The sequence below is a fragment of the Oncorhynchus nerka genome, linkage group LG10 (genome assembly GCF_034236695.1).
Source record: "Oncorhynchus nerka isolate Pitt River linkage group LG10, Oner_Uvic_2.0, whole genome shotgun sequence".
Lineage (NCBI taxonomy): Eukaryota > Metazoa > Chordata > Actinopteri > Salmoniformes > Salmonidae > Oncorhynchus > Oncorhynchus nerka.
Window position 1 is genome coordinate 47,594,383 of NC_088405.1, and position 14,852 is coordinate 47,609,234.

The 14,852-nt window shown below is 41.3% G+C and overlaps 1 pseudogene; it reads left to right on the forward strand.

Annotated features, from left to right (window-relative positions):
- The window catches only part of LOC115135407 (carotenoid-cleaving dioxygenase, mitochondrial-like), a 90,082-nt pseudogene that overhangs the window by 54,979 nt on the left and 20,251 nt on the right, over positions 1-14,852 (forward strand).

Below are 14,852 nucleotides of genomic sequence, written 5' to 3' on the forward strand. Positions count from 1 at the left end.
GAGCCTCATCGAAATTGCAACAAGCGGTTCTGTGAAAATTGAATTTAAATCAGATGCCACTGCCAGATTTCTGGATAGGTCTGCGCTCAGAGCTGTTAAGACACTGATGCCCTTTGCAACCACGTACCTATGCGAGACTGGATTCTTGGCCCTCACTAGCATGAAAACTAAATACAGGCACAGACTGTGTGTGGAAAATGATTTAAGACTGAGACTCTCCAAAACAACCGATCCTTTTTGCTAAAGGTGCTAAAGTAATACTGCAAAACGATAAACTTTTTGTCATTAATACAAGGTGTTATGTTCGGGGGAATCCAATAAAACACATTACTGAGTACCACTCTTGTCAAGGCTTTCTTCCTCCTCTTCTGAAGAGGAGTAGTAGGAAGGATCGGAGGACCAAAATGCAGCGTGGTATGTATCCATAATGCAATTTAAGTCAAATGAATACAGATTACAAAAAGAACAAGAAAAACTAAATGAAAACCGAAACAATCCCGAATGGTGCAAACACTGAAACGGAAAATAATCACCCACGAAACACAGGTGGGAAAAGGCTACCTAAGTATGATTCTCAATCAGAGACAACTAACGTCACGTCACCTGCCTCTGATTGAGAACCATATCAGGCCAAATATAAAAACACCACATAGAAAAGGAACATAGACAACCCACCCAACTCACGCCCTGACCATACTAAAACAAAGACATAACAAAAGAACTAAGGTCAGAACGTGACAACTCTCCATATTTTCAAGCATAGTGGTGGCTGCATCATGTTATGGATATGCTTGTATTCAGTGGTGGTTCTAGCTTATATGGCTCCCTGGGCAAACCCCCCTTCAGCACCCCCTCCCCATCCCCTCCTCAAAAAAACCTGTAATTTTTATTCAGACATTTGGAACAATGCAAATAAATAATCATAACATTTAAAAACTATATAACTATACAAATATATGCAAAAAGACTCAAAAAAATAAAAAATGAGTAACAAAGACAAATAGAAACAAATTGTACTTTATAAATACAAATAAAACATTGAAACAAATTATTACACTATTACCCCATTGCTAACAAAAACACAAATAATACTAAATTGCACAAATCCTATCAAATCCTATCACACAATACACAAATAGAATAACACATTTATAAAGAAGTGTTGAAGAACTATTGTACACTGAAGAAAAATATAAAACTCAACATGCAACATTTTTAAAGATTTTACTGAGTTACAGTTTAGAAAAGGACATCAGTCATTTGAAATGAATTCATTAGGCCCTAAGCTATGGATTTCACATGACTGGGAATACAGATATGCATCCATTGGTCACAGACACCTTAAAAAAGGGTAGGGGTGCCGATTAGAAAACCAGTCAGTATCTGGTGTGACCACCATTTGCCTCATGCAGCGCAATACATCTCTTTTGCATGGAGTTGATCAGGCTGTTGATTGTGACCTGTGGAATGTTGTCCCACTCCTCTTCAATGGCTGTGCGAAGTTGCTGGATATTGTTTGGAACTGGAACACGCTGTCATACATGTCAATACAAAGCATTCCAGACTTGCTCAATGGGTGACATGTCTGGTGAATATCCAGGCAATGGAAGAGCTGGGACATTTTCAGCTTCCATGAATTGTGTACTGATCCTTGCGACTTGAGGCAGTGTATTATCATGCTGAAACATGAGGTGATGGGGGCGGATGAATGGCACGACAATGAGCCTCGGTATCTCGTCACGGTATCTCTGTGCAATCACATTTCCATCGATAAAATGCAATTGTGTTTGTTATCCGTAGCTTATGCCTGCCCATACCATAACACCACAGCCCCCATGGGGCACCGTGCTCACAACGGTTCTCCTATGGGGACAGCCGAATAACCCTTTTAGGTTCTAGATAGCACCTTTTTTTCCGAAGCGGGTACACACACCAACGCATGCATGCACGAACACATGCAAACACACACAACACACAGAAACCTAAACACAGAAACTCAAAACACACCCAATGTTACCACACATTTATACTGTGACATTGTGATGTTTTGATGTTCACGTGCACTGTATTTGTTCCTCAGGCTTACAACACCATGTACAGAGCGTTCCCCCGGCGCTTTGTTCTGCCCCTCAATGTGACCAACGACACACCGACAGGTGTTAACCTCAACACACGTCCCGCCAGCTCTGCCACTTCTATCAAAACAGCCATAGATAAGGTATGCTGCAAATGTGCAAGTTTCTGTTATCTAATATGGGTTGGTGTTAGTGTTAGTTTGGTAATTTCGAAAAGTGCTTGTTTCTGTTATCTGTATGTGTTGTTGTTAGTGCTAGTTTGGTATTTTAGAAATGTGCATGTTTCTGTCCTTGTTTTTCTGTGTTCTTTGTGTATGAAAGATATGGCCAGGGGGGATGAGTTTTCATCACCTTTTGTTCATGTGTGAGAACGATCAGGGTGGGGTGGAGTTACTGTACTTAACTGCCAACGTATTTTTCTTATTTTTGTATATGTTTTCGACCTTCTCAAGTGTGACAACAAAATAAGTGTTTGTGGAGAGTTCCAGTGTAGTTGTTATCGTACTGTGGTGATTGTAGGTCAACCTATCTACATGCTCTGGAACCTTTCTCCTGCCAAGTCTGGTTGTTGATGACAGTTTTTTGCAACATGATAGTGGTTCTCAACATTACAGTTATAAGTTTGGACTTATTCCAAGTACAATAGCTCCATAACATATATGACCTACAGACAAACAAATATATATATATATATATATATATATATATACAGTACCAGTCAAAAGTTTGGACACACATACTCATTGAAGGGTTTTTCTTTATTTTTTTACAGATTTCTACATTGTAGAATAATAGTGAAGACATGAAAAACTATAAAATAATACATATGGAATCATGTAGTAACCAAAAAAGTGTTAAACAAATCCAAATATATATTTGATTTTAGATTCTTCAAAGTAGCCACCCTTTGCCTTGATGACAGCTTTGCACACCCTTGCCTGTTACCACCCCTTAGTAACTTATGGAAAAATAGTGTTTGACCAGATACAATGCTATTTCATAGTAAACAAATTCACAACATACTTTCAGCACGCATATAGGGAAGGACACTCAACAAGCACGGCACTTACACAAATGACTGATGATAGGCTGAGAGAAATTGATGACAAAATGGTTGTGGGGGCTGTCTTGTTAGACTTCAGTGCAGGTTTGACATTATCGATCATAGTCTGCTGCTGGAAAAAACTTAAGTGTTATGGCTTTACTTGTCTCACAGAACACAGAGACTGTTCTTTAATGGAAGCCTCTCATTCATATTCCAGATTGAATGGTTATTGGTCTGAATAAATAAATGATATAGCCTACAACCATCGCGCGTTCACTCTTTCAAATTACCTAGGAGTTCTATTGGGCTGCTGTTTTTAACATTCAGCAAAAAAAGAGCTTGCATCCCTCTTCGCATAGTCTTTTTGTATAAGAAAGGAGAGTTTTCTAAGTAGAGGCCTGAGGAGCACAGGTGTTATAATAATTTATTATAATTGACCTGTTTCTCTGAGTTATTTTCCCAGGAAAAGGGAGTGGTTTTGGGCGGTAAATCCCGGTAAATCTCGGTAACCAGGTTCCTGCCATTCAATCCTAGTATGGAGACAGTTATGATATACAGGTAACTGCCAAAATAAAGGATACACCAATATAACGTTTCTTAATGGGGTGTTGGGCCACCACGAGCCACCAGAACATCTTCAATGCACCTTGGTATAGATGTGTCTGGAACTCTATTGAAGGGATGCAACACCATTCTTTCAAGATGAATTACCACATTTGGTGCTTTGCTGATGGTGGTGGAAAACGCTGTCTCAGGCGCCACTCCAGAATCTTCCATAAAGTGTTCAATTGGGTTGAGATCAGATCCCTATACTATGAATCAGGTTTGAGGAGTTAGCACGGTAACTTATGTCAACTCTTGAGTAACACTCGGTATAACCGGTACCACAAAAGTTGCTCACCTTTCAGCCAGGTACATTTCTATGGCCACGAAACCTTCGGAACTAACCTGGTTCGGGTAGGATAACTCAAGACTAACTCCATGTATCCTGAATGAAGTGACTGAGTTGAGGAGCAATTATATCAGATACCCTTCCTCTCGCAAAGATTGTGTCATCATACCCTTAATTTGAGGACGACGACTGATTAACAAAATATTTAAATCACATGTTTTTTGGTGTGTAAAATAATATTAATGTTAAAATTACTATCACTTTACACATTTAGTAATGGCGGCATTTGCTTTCCAAGCAGTACATTTTTTAAATGATTGTATTTAGAAATCTGTGAAAGGCAAACTGACAACCGCAACTAACCATAGCCATACACTGAGTATGTTTACATGCACACTAATAATTTTCTAATAAACTAATTATGGCAGTAGGCTGAGTATGGCAATAGTCATGTAAATACTTCATCTTAATCAGATTAAAATCTAAATTAAATCAAATCTAATTTTATTTGTCACATACACATGGTTAGCAGATGTTAATGCAAGTGTAGTGAAATGCTTGTGCTTCTATTTCCGACAATGCAGTAATAGCCAACGAGTAATCTAACCTAACAATTTCACAACAACTACCTCATACACACAAGTGTAAAGGGATGAAGAATATGTACATAAAGATATATGAATGAGTGATGGTACAGAACGGCATAGGCAAGATGCCGTATATGGTATCAAGTAGAGGTCGACCGATTAATCGGAATGGCAGATTAATTAGGGCCGATTTCAAGTTTTCATAACAATCGGAAATTGGTATTTTTGGTCGCCGATTTCCAATTTCTTTAAAAAAAATCTTTATTTAACTAGGCAAGTCAGTTAACAACACATTCTTAATGACGGCCTAGGAACGGTGGGTTAACTGCCTTGTTCAGGGGCAGAACGACAGATTTTCACCTTGTCAGCTCAGGGGATCCAATCTTGCAACAGTACAGTTAACTAGTCCAACGCTCTAACCATTGCACTTCACGAGCAGCCTGCCTGTTACGTGAATGCAGTAGAAGCCAAGGTAAATTGCTAGCTAGCATTAAACTTATCTTATAAAAAACAATCAATCATAATCACTAGTTATAACTAGTAATCCAGTTTAGCAGGCAATATTAACCAGGTGAAATTGTGTCATTTCTCTTGTGTTCATTGCACGCAGAGTCAGGGTATATGCAACAGTTTGGGCTGCCTGGCTCATTGCGAACTAATTTGCCAGATTTTTACGTAATTATGACATAACATTGAAGGTTGTGCTATGGAACAAGAATATTTCGACTTAGGGATGCCACCCGTTAGATAAAATACTGAAATAATAAACGTTTTGTTTTTGAAATGATCGTTTCCGGATTCGACTATATTAATGACCAAAGGCTCGTATTTCCGTGTGTTATTATGTTATAATTAAGTCTGATTTGATAGAGCAGTCTGTCTGAGCAGCAGCAGGCCTGTAATCATTCATTCAAACAGCACTTTCGTGCGTTTTGCCAGCAGCTCTTCGCAAGCAGAGCGCTGTTTATGACTTCAAGCCTATCAGCCTAATGGCTGGTGTAAACAATGTGAAATGGCTAGCTAGTTAGCTGGGTGCGATAATACCGTTTAAAACGTCACTCGCTTTTAGATTTGGAGTAGTTATCCCCTTGCGCCGCAAGGGCCGCGGCTTTTGTGGAGCGATGGGTAACGATGCTTTGAGTGTGGCTGTTGTCGATGTGTTCCTGGTTCGAGCCCAGGTAGGGGCGAGGAGGGGGACAGAAGCTATACTGTTACACTGGAAATACTATAGTGCCTATAAGAACATCCAATAGTCAAAGATATATGAAATACAAATGGTATAGAGAGAAATAGTCCTATAACTACTATATTAACTACAACCTAAAACCTCTTACCTTGGAATATTGAAGTCTCATGTTAAAAAGAACCACCAACTTTCATATGTTCTCATGTTCTGAGCAAGGAACTTAAACGTTAGGTTTTTTACATGGCACATATTGCATATTGGCACATATTACTTTCTTCTTTAACACTTTGTTTTTGCATTATTTACACCACTTTTAACATGTTTCATTATTTATTTGAGGCTAAATTGATTTTATTGATGTATTATATTAAGTTAAAATAAGTGTTAATTCAGTATTGTTGTAATTGTCATTATTACGAAAAAAAAATACAAAAAAAATAAATTGTCTGATTAATCGGTATTGGCTTTTTTGGTCCTCCAATAATCGGTATCGGTATCGGCGTTGAAAAATCATAATCGGTCGACCTCCAGTATCGAGTACAGTATATACATATGAGATGAGTAATGTAAACATTATATTAAGTAGCATTGTTTAGAGTGGCTAGTGATACATGTATTACAAAAAGATGGCAAGATGCAGTAGATGGTATAGAGTACATTATATACATATGAGATGAGTAATGTAGGGTATGTAAACATTATATTAAGTAGCATTGTTTAGAGTGGCTAGTGATACATTTTTTACATCAATTTTTCAATATTAAAGTGGCTGGAGTTGAGTCAGTATGTTGGAAGCAGCCACTCAATGTTAGTGGTGGCTGTTTAACAGTCTGATGGCCTTGAGATAGAAGCTGTTTTTCAGTCTCTCGGTCCCTGCTTTGATGCACCTGTACTGACCTCACTTCTGGATGATAGCGGTGTGAACAGGCAGGGGCTCGGGTGGTTGTTGTCCTTGATGATCTTTATGGCCTTCCTGTGACATCGGGTGGTGTAGGTGTCCTGGAGAGCAGGTAGTTTGCCCCCGGTGATGCGTTGTGCAGACCTCACTACCCTCTGGAGAGCCTTACGGTTGTGGGCGGAGCAGTTGCCGTACCAGGCGGTGATACAGCCCGACAGGATGCTGCATCTGTAAAAGTTTGTGAGTGTTTTTGGTGACGAGCCACATTTCTTCAGCCTCGCTGTCTGTGTGGGTGGACCAATTCAGTTTGTCCGTGATGTGTACGCCGAGGAACTTAAAAACGTACTACCCTCTCCACTACTGTCCTGTCGATGTGGATAGGGGGGTGCTCCCTCTGCTGTTTCCTGAAGTCCACGATCATCTCCTTTGTTTTGTTGACGTTGAGTGTGAGGTTATTTTCCTGACACCACACTCCGATGGCCCTCACCTCCTCCCTGTAGGCCGTCTCGTCGATGTTGGTAATCAAACCTACCACTGTTGTGTCATCTGCAAACTTGATGATTGAGTTGGAGGCGTGCGTGGCCACGCAATCGTGGATGAACAGGGAGTACAGGAGAGGGCTCCGAACGCACCCTTGTAGGGCCCCAGTGTTGAGGATCAGCGGGGTGGAGATGTTGTTACCTACCCTCACCACCTGGGGGCGACCCGTCAGGAAGTCCAGTACCCAGTTGCACAGGGCGGGGTCGAGACCCAGGGTCTCGAGCTTGATGACGAGCTTGGAGGGTACTATGGTGTTAAATGCTGAGCTGTAGTCGATGAACAGCATTCTCACATAGGTATTCCTCTTGTCCAGATGGGTTCGGACAGTTTGCAGTGTGGTTGCGTCGTCTGTGGACCTATTAGGGCGGTAAGCAAATTGGAGTGAGTCTAGGGTGTCAGGCAGGGTGGAGGTGATATGGTCCTTGACCAGGCTCAAAGCACTTCATGATGACGGAAGTGAGTGCGTTTAGCTCAGTTACCTTAGCTTTCATGGGAACAGGAACAATGATGGCCCTCTTGAAGCATCTGGGAACAGCAGACTGGGATAAGGTTTGATTGAATATGTCCGTAAACACACCAGCCCGCTGGTCTGCGCATGCTCTGAGGACGCGGCTGGGGATGCCGTCTGGGCCTGCAGCCCTGCGAGGGTTAACACATTTAAATGTTTAACTTACAACGGCTGCAGTGAAGGAGAGTCCGCAGGTTTTGGTAGCGGGCCGTGTCAGTGGCACTGTATTGTCCTCAAAGCGAGCAAAGAAGTTGTTTAGTCTGTCTGGGAGCAAGACATCCTGGTCTGCCACGGGGCTGGTTTCCTTTTTGTAATCCGTGATTGACTGTAGAACATGCCACATACCTCGTGTCTGAGGCGTTGAATTGCGACTCTACTTTGTCTCTATACTGACGCTTAGCTTGTTTGATTGCCTTACGGAGGGAATAGCACACGTCGATTTAAACACCTAATTTTCTTTCCAATTATTAGTACATGTAAACAGCTTAATTGGCGTTCCAGTGCTGTATTTGATCTGCATATTTGCCAGCACCAGTAGCGCAAGCGTCCTTCTTATGTGCGGGCTTATGCATATTAGAAGTAGGTTTCACATACAAACTGTATATGTCCGAACTCAGAATAAAATATGCTTTGCAAAAATAGCATCGTCACTGTGACAGAAAGTTTATTTTGATTGGTGATTTTCTGCATTTAAGTCCCATCGGGTGGCCTGTTTTCAGAAGTGAGCATGTAAACAGGGCTATTATGGAAATCATTCTTCTTGCAAAGCATGTAAACATTTTAAACAAACTATTATATTAATCTATCCAAAATAATCATATTATTGTGTGCATGTAACTGTACTCACTGAGTGACCAAACATTAGGAACAGCTGCTCTTTTCATGACAGACTGTCCAGGTGAATGCTATGATCCCTTATTGATGTTACCTGTTAAATCCACTTCAATCAGTGTGAAGGGGAGGAGACATTAAAGAAGGTGTTTTAAAGCCTTGAGACATGGATTGTGTATGTGTGCCATTCAGAGAGTGAGTGGGCAAGACAAAATATTGTGCTTTTGAATAGGGTATGGTAGCAGGTGCCAAGTGTACTGGTTTATGTGTGTCAAGAACTGCAATGCTGCTGGGTTTTTCAAGCTCAACAGTTTCCCATTTGTATCAACATTGGTCCACCACCCAAAGGACATACATTTGGGAAGTTTTCCACGCCCCAAAGAATTGAGGTGGTTGTGGTCAAAAGGGGTTCCAAATCAATATTAGGAAGGTGTTCCTAATGTTTGTAAATGCAGTTTATAATCCATAGATGGCAGGTCCCTTTCAAGTCAAGACTTGCAGCCATTGCTAGTGTACAGTCAAATTGCCATGGTTAGAGTTTCCAAAACCCTTCTATGGATTATATGTCTATGGCCACAACACAACAAGCTGTTCCACAGATAGAAGGAGCAATAGGGAAAAAAATGGTGGTTGGGCATTGCACATCAAAGACTGCATTAATGATAAGCAATAAAATAAATACGAAACATCTAAAACCTTATCACACCATAGCTTGCTGAATTTACAAAAATACGTCACTGACTCACCCATGGATTGTCTCAATGAAGAGTCCTGCGTTCGACTAGCCATGTGTGACATGCATGCACAGTTACAAGCCTGCTGGAGTTAGTGGCAGGCGGGCGAGCAATATCCACTGTCGTAATGCGGATGAAGCCTGACCTGGAATGTGAAGCTAATTGAAGTGGTCTAGCTTTACAAAAGCCTCAGTAGATCTAGCTTGCTCGTAGTACACAACTCTGGCGACTGAGACACACACGGTTTAAACCCCCTGTTCTCCTTTAAGACCCTTTGTTCAAAGTCACTGAGTGCATTTACATGCCCTCAAAAAATTCTATATTAAACTGATTATGGCAGCCGGCAGATAATACAATAGTAATGTAAACACCTTACTCTGCTTATCTTAATCAGCGTAAGGTCAAAGTAAGCGTACACCGATTAAAACATCTGGTTTTCTGAGCAATCTTTCAAATTATTTGGACATGTAAACACCTTAATGGGCATTCCAGTGATGTATTTTGATCTGATCATTTATTCAAGTGTTTCCTTTATTACCATTACAGTACATGTCCACTTCTGTGGGAACCGTAAATAGCCACTCAATCACTGATGAAGATGCTTGTGTGGAAAAGTGTCAGCATTCTTTAAATCATTGAAGGGGATTAAAGTTTCCAGCTTTTACCTTTAATCAGCTCTTGTTCAGCTTCGTCTCTTTGCGTCCTGGTCAGGTGGTGTGCCAGTTTGAGGATCTCCATGGAGAGGACCTTTATGAGTACGGAGGCCTGGAGTTCCCCCAGATCAACTACAGCAAGTTCAACACGCGGCCCTATCGCTACTTCTACGGCTGTGGCTTTAGGCACCTGGTGGGAGACTCACTCCTCAAGATTGACCTGGAGGGAAAGAAAGTCAAGGTGAGTTTTGTAACAAATGTAATGCTACTCTGTCACAGCGAGAGTTTCTTTTGGACAAATTCAGGTATGTTTATCCCCAATTTTGTTCACTTCTGTTTAAGAATTTTTTTCAACAGCATTGGCGGAATGAATACACCTCTGATCATCGGTAAACACAGTTCAGTTTCATAGCAGCTACTTTGTATACATTACGCGCCCTCCTCCTTTCACCTCTTCCCTTCACTTTTGGAGTTCAATGCACAACTCATCAGCTGTAAATGACCAGGCAAAAAAACTTTCCAAGCAAAACTCCTACACACAGCCTACATCGTTGTTACCATATTAGTTAAAGTAACGTCATAGTCAGCATAGCTAATAGAACTAACGCGTTAGTAAACCCACTACAATCATGCTGTAACGTTAGTGTACAGTAAGTAAGCAGTTACACTGCCGGGCCCCGGTGACAAATTAGTAAAATGAAAAGTTTACCTTAACTTGTAATAATTTGTGTTGTGTTGGATAATCATAGCCAGCTAGCTAACATAGCATCCCTCTGTTCGAGCAGGGTGTTTCAGTAAAACAGCTAATTTTCTTTCAAATAATTAGAACATGTAAACAGCTTAATTGGCGTTCAGGTGGTGTATTTGATCTGCATATCTGCCGGCGCCAGTAGCGCAAGCCTCCTACTTATGTGCGCGCTTATGCATATTAGAAGTAGTTTTCACAAACAAACTTTATATGTCCGAACTCAGAATAAAATATGTTTTGCAAAAATAGCATAGTCGCTGTGACAGAACGTTTATTTTGATTGGTGATTTTCTGCATTTAAGTCCCATCAGGTGGCCTGTTTCAGAAGTGAGCATGTAAACAGGGCTATTATGGAAATCGTTCTTCTTGCAAAGCATGTAAACATTTTAAACAAACTATTATACTAATCTGACTATCCAAAATAATCATATTATTGTGTGCATGTAACTGTACTCACTGAGTGACCAAACATTAGGAACACCTGCTCTTTTCATGACAGACTGGCCAGGTGAATGCTATGATCCCTTATTGATGTTACCTGTTAAATCCACTTCAATCAGTGTGGATGAAGGGGAGGAGACAAATTAAAGAAGGGTTTTTAAGCCTTGAGACATGGATTGTGTTTGTGTGCCATTCAGAGTGTGAATGGGCAAGACAAAATATTGTGCTTTTGAACAGGGTATGGTAGCAGGTGCCAAGCGTACTGGTTTGTGTCTGTCAAGAACTGCAATGCTGCTGGGTTTTGTCAGAGTAGTAAGTAAGTAAGCTGCTGGGCCACGGTGACAATAAATTTGTCAAACGAAAAGCTTACCTTGACTTTGAATAGTTTGTGTTGGATAATCATAGCCAGCTAGCAAACATAGCATCCCTCTGTTTGAGCAGGGTGTTTCAGTAAGAAAAACTAGCTAGCTGCATTTGCTAGCTAAGTAAAACTGAAAACAAATACTCTACTTCTTTGCTTCTTCATTTAGGAAGAAATTCATTTCTTAAACAGATCCCTTGACTTTTTCCACATTTTGTTATGTTACAGCCTTATTCTAAAATTGATTAAATAGTTTTTTTTCCCCTCAATCTACACACAATATCCCATAATGACATAGCAAAAACAGATGTTTAGAAATGTTTGCAAAAGTATAAAAAATTAAAAACTGATAATTTACATAAGTCTTCAGACCCTTTACTCAGTACTTTGTTGAAGCATCTTTGGCAGCGATTACAGCATCGAGTCTTCTTGGGTATGAAACTACAAGCTTGGCACACTTGTATTTGGGGAGTTTCTCCCATTATTTTCAGCAGATCCTCTCAAGCTCTGTCAGGTTGGATGGGGAGCACAGCTATTCTCAGGTCTCCAGAGATGTTCGATCGGGTTCAAGTCCAGTTTCTGGCTGGGACACTCAAGGACTTTCAGAGACTTGTCTCGAAGCCACTCCTGCATTGTATTGGCTGTGTGCTTAGGGTTGTCGTCCTGTTGGAAGGTGAACCTTAGCCCCAGTCTGAGGTCCTGAGTGCTCAGGTTTTCATAAGGGATCTCTCTGTACTTTGCTCTGTTCATCTTTCCCTCAATCCTTACTAGTTTCCCAGTCCCTGCCGTTGAAAAACGTCCCCACAAAATGATTCTGCCACCACCATGCTTCCGGGTAGGGATGGTGCCAGGTTTGCTCCAGACGTGACACTTGGCATTCAGGCCAAGGAGTTCAATCTTGGTTTCATCAGATCAGAGAATCTTGTTTTTCCATGGTCTGCGAGTCCGTTAGGTGCCTTTGGGCAAACTCCAAGCAGGCTGTCATGTGCCTTTTACTGAGACGTGGCTTCAGTCTGGCAACTAACATAAAGGCCTGATTGGTGGAGTGCTGCAGAGATGGTTGTCCTTCTGGAAGGCTCTCCCATCCCCACAGATGAACTCGGGAGCTCTTTCAGAGTGACCATCGGGTTCTTGGTCACCTCCTTGACCAAGGCCCTTCTCCCCCAATTGCTCAGTTTGACTGGGCAGCCAGCTCTTCCTCCATCATTGAAGAATGATGGAGGAAACTGTGTTCTTTGAGACTTTAAATGCTGCAGACATTTTATGGTACCCTTCTGCAGATCTGTGCCTCAACACAATCCTGTCTCGGAGCTCTACGGACAATTCCTTCGACCTCATGGTTTGGGTATTGCTCTGACATGCACTGTCAGCTGTGGGACCTTATATAGACAGGTGTGTGCCTTTCCAAATCATGTCAAATCAATTGAATTTACCAGGTGGATTTACAGGTGGACTCCAATCAAGTTGTAGAAAAATCTCAAGGATGATCAATGGAAACAGGATGCACCTGAGCTCAATTTGGAGTCTCATAGCAAACCAAATAAAGTTGTATTGGTCACATGCAATAACATCTGCTAACCGTGTGTGAGTGTAGCGAAATGCATGTGCTTCTAGTTGCGAGAGTGCAGCAATATCTATCATGTAATCTAACAATTCCACAACAACTACCTAAATGAATTATTTCAAATGAATGGAATAAGAATATATACATGAGAAATGACAGTGGCACAGGCAAGATGCAACAGATGGTATAAAATGCAGTATATATAGTACATATGAGATGAGTGATGCAAGATATGTAAACATTATTAAAGTGACCAATGATTTCTAGTCTGTATGTAGATTTGTAGTCTGTATGTAGGCAGCAGCCCCTCTGTGTTAGTGATGGCTGGTTAACAGTCTGTGATCCTTTGATTGGGTGGACAACATGTCAGTTCAAGAGCTCTGATAGGTTGGAGGACGTCTTCCGGAAGTTGTCATAATTACTGTAAGTCTATGGAAGGGGGTGAGAACCATGAGCCTCCCAGGTTTTGTATTGAATGTACCCAGAGGAGGAAAGAAGCTGTCTGTCCTCCGGCTACACCATGGTGCTATCCTACAGTGCTGTTGTGGCTACTGTAGTCCTTTATCGCAAAATAGTGTGATTATATTTAGTATAGTTTTATCTAAAAAAGGCTAACTTTTTTAAATGTTTTACCATTTACATTTTCTATGAAATACACTGAGGATGGTCCTCCCGTTCCTCCTCTAAGGAGCCTCCACTGCATTGAAGCTGGGTCGGAATATCTTCCTGCCCATCTTGTAGACTGGTGTTGGGAGGACCACTGGCAGAAGTCTTAAAGCAATGTCACTTTGTGTATCTGGAGAGAAGAATGTTAAGTGAATGACTTGATTGTTTCAGTCAAAACATTAATTGACATCTGAGGCTCCAGCACGGTCATTTCAAACTATACCTGCACTTTAAAGAGAAGATCTTGGGCTTGCTTCTCTCAGTTTTGTCCTTGAAGACCATGATCCAGTTATCAGTGAGTTTCCCCAAGCAGTCTGGGTTTGAAATGTAAAAGTCCTGAGCAATCTGTAGTAAAGCAGACAAACAATTAAATATTTAACAATAAAAAACATAATTTGACAAAGACAATAGACTTAGCATTTACCAACATTAATGACATCACACTTGCTCAGATCCACATGTTCCCACCGTATCCACACACAATCCTTTTCTAATGTTTTTGAGACTCTGCCCCATATGACTTCAAATTGTGTTATGTTGTACCAGACAAACAAGTACTTTTACTTTGCAGTTAGTCAATGGTTTTGCTAACACCTAACTCTTGAAGTCCTCCTGACTTACAGTGCCTTACAGAGCAAGTATTAATACAGCCTTGAGATAGAAGCTGTTTTTCAGTCTCTCGGTCTCAGCTTTGATGTACCTGTACTGACCTCGCCTTCTGGATGGTTGCGGGGTGAACAGGCAGTGGCTCAGGTGGTTGTTGTCCTTGATGATATTTTTGGCCTTCCTGTGACATTGGGTGCTGAAGGTTTCCTGGAGGGAAGGTAGTTTGCCCCTGGTGACGTGTTGTGCAGACCGCACCACCCTCTGCAGAGCCTTGCGGTTGTGGGAGGTGCAGTTGCTGTACCAGGCGGTGATACAGCCCAACAGGATGCTCTCGATTGTGCATTTGTAAAAGTTTTTGAGGGTTAGGTGACAAGCCAAATTTCTTCAGCCTCCTGAGGTTGAAGAGGCGCTGTTGTGCCACTGTCTGTGTGGGTGGACCATTTCAGTTTGTCCAGCATGTGTACACCAAGAAACTTAACTTTCTACCTTCTCCACTGCTGTCCCATCGGTGTGGATA